The sequence below is a fragment of the Astatotilapia calliptera genome, chromosome 2 (genome assembly GCF_900246225.1).
Source record: "Astatotilapia calliptera chromosome 2, fAstCal1.2, whole genome shotgun sequence".
Lineage (NCBI taxonomy): Eukaryota > Metazoa > Chordata > Actinopteri > Cichliformes > Cichlidae > Astatotilapia > Astatotilapia calliptera.
This window is the reverse complement of record NC_039303.1, coordinates 22785228-22791024: the sequence shown is the minus strand read 5'-3', so window position 1 is coordinate 22791024 and position 5797 is coordinate 22785228.

Here is a 5797-nt window from a genome sequence, read left to right as displayed (position 1 = left end):
TCTGTGGTACTTTTTACTTTTGACCACAAGAAACAAACTGCAACTAATGGAGCTATGACTAATCGGGCTGCACAGTAGACTTCTTATGTTCTCTTTGCAAAGCCTAAATATGGTGTGGTTTGGTGATTCCAAAGGTGGAGGAGGCTGAAACGTATACAGTATCAAGTGCACCTCAACATGTTAACAGTTGATTAATATAAAGTTTTAAAAAAAAAGGCAAAGTGTGTAAATCTAAAAACGAAAATCCGATTATCCTTAACACTAGAATATGGATAATAGTTAGCTTTCATACTAACGATGTAGGTAGGAAATGGAAATTCACATAAATAAAATATTAATTGAACGAAAAGTGTAGCTAGCGGTTAAGTTTTTGAATTGGGTTTTAACATATAAAGCAGAGAAACACTACGGATATACATAATTAACAACAGTGTTTATGTCTAGATGTAAATTTAGCCTAAAGTATGGCTCGGAGGCAAACCGTTAGCAAGCTAGTAACTGTTAAAGCAAATTATACTACAGGTAAACACAGAGTTGTTGAACAAACAATGTAAATTTCAGTGGATGGCGGATGTAAATAAAATGTAAATTTGACTAAAGTATGGCTAGGAGGTATACCGTTAAACTGCATTCATTTTTAAAGCCGTAACATTCTAGTGCGGATAAAAACCGTTGTATTTAAACAGAATCCTTGAAAAGGCTTTTGATTCCTTGAGTTAATTTATACAACTGAAACAAACTACAGTTAAGTAATTGTTCAGCGAACATTATTTAAATTCAGTTAGAAATGGGTTTAACTGAACACACTTCTATGGAAGCTTGTTTCTGGAGCAAGCAGAGCTATGTTGAAATTTTGAGTTATTACAAAATTACTAGTTGGAGAAAATTTTTGACTTACAATCTTGAAATTTTGAATTACTTCTGAGGGAGTTTGAGTTTTTCAGGACGTCAGGTAAACAACAGGTAACCGCTGGAAAAGTATTACCTTTCATGCCACATGGGGGCAGTGTGGTTCAAGGCAGACCTCCACTCTCCCTACAGTGGCTTTACTGCTGTACATTTTCTGACTCATAATACATATAGATTTATATCTTGCACTTCTAAGTTACTGACAAACAGAATGTACACATCTTGCTACACACAACCTTTGTGTTGACTATCAAAAACATCCCATTTTTAGCAAGAGTTGTCATGTGGAGACAAAGAGCGCCAGTGTTCCTCTTCTGATAAAAGTGAGGACGCGTGGTAGCAGGAAAAAAAAGGGATGAAAGCAACTGAGACTTCTGTGTTAAATGCATGATTAATAAAGAGGCGCTCAGATCACTGCGGGCGTACCAGAATAGGACCTGGCAGTGAGCGCCCTTCATGTCCAGCTTGTAATACATGAAGAGGCTCATCTATCACTACGTCTGCTTGTCACACGTCGCCTATCAGAATACTGCGAAGGGAAGCACTTCCCTCTGCAGCCCTGTGTAATTGTCATCTGAGCTGTCAACCTTTTTTTGTAACATGCTGTTAGTGGTGTTCATGCAGAAAGAGACCAAAGAGGAATCTTGGATTGGTGTGTAGCTGTTGTCAAACCAATTGTCAAAGTTATTTCCACATCTCACGCTTCTGTGCCAAAGCGATTATCTTCCCTATACTTTTCTTTCTGTAGCTGTTTTTTTTTTTTACTTCCTTTTCTTTTTCCCACAGCAATGCATCTGCTTGGGCTGACTTGGGGGTTAAAAGCTGTACAGAGGTCAGGGCTGCGGATTTTAAATCACAGCCTCATATGGACTTAGAGCCTGTATTTACTTCTGATAACCCAAAGGCCTCAACATACACTATCAGTTCAGCTGGTGTTGAAACCTCAGCGGGTCAAGGAGGACTTCTGATTTACACATACACGTGAGTTCACTGTGGAAACTCATCTAAGAGGATCCGAACAGCATTTCATGGTCATTCAAAATATCTTTGCTCTACATTAATTGCTGCTCTTTCTTGTGATTGATCACAAGCCTCCCCCTAAGAAGAGCTGTTTCACGCAGCGCCTGAGACTTTTCCAGGACTCTGCGAGGAGATAAACCTAGAGTTTTTTAATTCCGTGGATAAATCATTAATGAGAACATCGGTTGTAATCTTCTCAGCTTGTAAGGGCAGAGGAAAGCAGCTGACCCTGGAAAATCATTTACCAGAGCCGGCCTCAGATTAGGCACGCGGCCTCATTCACACAGACAGGCCAGCAGCGCTTGAATGTCCAGACTCATCTTCTAGCGCCTCATTCATTCCAAACCGTATCATTCCAACAATGTGCTGGGCATCCAATAAAATATCTTGTAACCAAATAAAGGGAAATAATCTCTCCTGGACTAAGAGGAGACGCTCTGTGGGCTGTAACTGAGATGTCAAGGTGAATGTGAAATGAGAAGTAGGATCAATGCCCTTCATTATGATGAGCAGGTTTCATGAGACAAGCCAGAACAGGTCAGAGATTCCAGTGAGAAGCTATGAATAGAGCGCCGTGGGAATCCACCTTCTGCCTCCTGTCGGTTTTCTTCATATTGACACATAGGCAGAGCGGCTAAAGGTATGCTGAATGAGTGAACGAGTGACAGGGCTATTGTACTTGGGGGATAGAAGCTGGAGGATTAGTCTCTCTTTGGCACTGATGGTCCAGAGTGTGGAGGGAATCTGTCATCAGCAGAGCTGCAGGTGGTCCAGAGGTCTGAGCGGGGCATTCGACCTCACGAAGCAAGAAAACAAGACGAGTTTTCAGCTGGGAGCAGGAGGATATTTACCCAGGGTTACCCTGGAATTTGATTCTCTACACCTTCTCTCCTCACTTCACACCATTGTTGTGAAGCCACTTTCACTCATCCCAGTGGGCCTGTGCTCTGCGGTGAGGATAATAAAGGTTTTCCCTGCAGGAAGAGGAAACAAGATTACGGGTTTTTCAATGAGAGGGTATGGAGGAGGGTGGGGGACAGAAGACACTAGCAGTGTGCCATGCAAGGCCTACATTTTCTCCACTTTCATTTTCAAATCCCTTGAAGCGCATTCAAAGGTGACCCGAGGACGACTGAATGGATTTGTGGGCCAAGCCCGCTCTGCTAAATCATGAGTCTCAGTAAAGTTTGGATGAGTGTCTTATAAGGGCGTGATGAGACAGGTCTCATAAAGATGATGAAGAGCTCTGCATGTCACCAGCCCCTGCCAGGAAACCCCAGTGATGAACGAGGGCTGAGACACCTCTGCTAATAAGACTCATCTCTTTAATTGGCTTTATGATACAGCTTTGCAAATGGGCCAGGGTGCGGCTGGAATGTGTGTGTGTGTGTGAGTGTAAATGTGCATGTTCGTGTGTGCAACACCCACATTTAAACTATTACCATTTGTGCATGTATGTGGGGGTGTACTCGGTGTATGTGCATGCATATGTGTATGCGGGAGGCCCGTGAATGTGCCTGCTGCAGGCTTTCTCGCTTCTCTTCCGTGCCGATGAGGAGCAGAGACGATGTAGCGGAGCCTCATTAGAAAGAAAGCACTTGTACTCCTGGCCAAGATTTAACACCTCACCCAATAATAATTTATTCAATCTATTCTTAAGTATTGCAGGCACTGGTAGATAGGGGTTAGGTTATGTAAGAGTGCGACAGTGCGTAGTTTGAATGTGATATGATGATAATTATAAATCCAAGGAAGACGACAGATGGCGAGGTACTTTAAAGGTTCAGCCGGTATAAGTATTACTACTCTGCTGCTGCCAGATCAGTTCCTGGGAGAGCAAAATAAGAGGTAGTCAAAGACAAGAAGAGAGAGTGCAGACACCCTAAGAGAGAGCTGGTCCTTGTTAGCACGCTATTCATCAGTCTCGTGAGGTCAGGGTTCAGGGGACCCCGAGGCTTGGTGTGCCACCTCTTCACCCCTGACCCTCAGCCAGCACCTGGAGCTGAGGTATTTCCTCTCAACATTTCCTTGTAACATTTCATCTCTATTATGACTTCCCAGGCGTGCACGCTGAGCAGAACCGACTGGAATGGTTATACATTTCTATATGGCTCCATTAACCATTCATGCACACACACTCAGGCAGAGAGAGAAAGGAGTGGCTGACCCAAGGTAACATGGGAGTAGAGGACAGTGAGAGAGGAAGAAATGCAGAGAGAACCGGGGAGGCACAGGAGACAGGACGGGCGGAGGAGGCGGAGGACGGAGTGGTGGTGGTGGTGGTGGTGGTGGTGGGGGGGGGGGTCAGGGTCACAGCTGTGATAAAAAAAAAGAGGCCAGAATGAAAGATGTTCCAGTCGGACCGTGAGGAAAATAAACATCCTCCTAAAAATAGTTTGGAGTCCTGTTCATCCGTCCTTGTTGTTACTTTAGCCAGGTGCGAGCAACTTTGCTGTCTATAGCATGCCCAGAATCCGCTGACCTCTCTGAATAAACTTGTAATGACAAAAATGATGTTAATGTAAAGAAAAAGAAAAGTTTATTGGATAAAAGAAGCATCGGTGATTACCCCTCCAGTAGATAAAACATCCCTGACTTAACTTTGCATCTTCCCATACTCCCTAATGTAAAAGTTGCCCCTTATGACCCATGCTGTTGACCTTTTGTTCTCTCCATATATCTTCATTTCCCTCCAAGAGGTTCTGCTGAGCTGAGCTGAGCTGGAATTATGTTTTTCTGACTGGCTGATTGACACATGCAGAGAGAAATGCTAAAGAGATACAGACGCAACCCCCTCCTCCTATTTCTCATTCTCAGTTCCTTTCTATATTCCCTCTCTTCAACCCCCTGCGCTTCTTCCGGTACGCCTCCCGCCCGCCACCACCTTCCTTTATTTATGCCTGCAGAACCACTTTGTTGTGCTTTTAGTGGCTGGGTTTGTAGATGGAGCAGATGCTGGAGCTGATATTCCCTGATCCTGCAGCGAGCCGAGATAAGAGCAGATTTATGCCAGAGCGAGGGAGCATGGGAGTAATTGCTGAGGCTTTCATGATGCGGCTGAGAGCACTCATGTACCCTCGGCTGCTTACTAACAAGGACATCCTCAGATTTAGGAGTTTGTCTCCCTGGGTTTAAAGTGTTTTTTTCTTCTTCTTTTTTTTAAAGTATATCTTTGTTTGCCAAAGGTGTGTTTGCGCAACAGTGCGTTCTTAGGTGCAATGCTTCCTTTCTTTTCCAAGTTTGAGCGTGGGCATGTGCACATATGCATTCCTGCGTCTTTGCTTTAAAGGCGTGTCACAATTACAGCATTATGTGTGTGTGTGTGAGAGGGCAGGGGAATTATTCCCCATAAACTACCTCCAGGATTTTTTACGGCCTCTTTATTTATTGCTGCTCAGCTGAAAACATGACATAATCAGGATAGCAGATAACATTTTCTATCTGCTGATAAAGTTATCTCAAAGTGGTTTTCTATGGCATGAATTGAAGCACGTTTGCTCGGAAATGCAATACAACAAGTGCTACTGAAAGAAAAAAAAGGCCCATTCAGACGATGTTTCCATTACCAGGATTGTGAAGGCGTACATGCACGCACGCATCCAGGGTTGCTATACTACCTCTTTAAATATAAATACGTGATCAAAGTTGCAGCAGCCTACACAATTACAATGCTGAGCTGCACCTGCCAGGGCATAAAAGCCACTGATGAGGTTGTTGTGGCTACTTTATTATGTACTCTGATTAGAGGCGGAGGCTAATGCTACTTCAGACGAGCACTGAAGAGAGAGGTGAGAGATATGCTAAGCGTCCCCTGGCGATGATGTCACTGAGGACATGTCAGTGACACCAGGCAGGAACAATGACATGT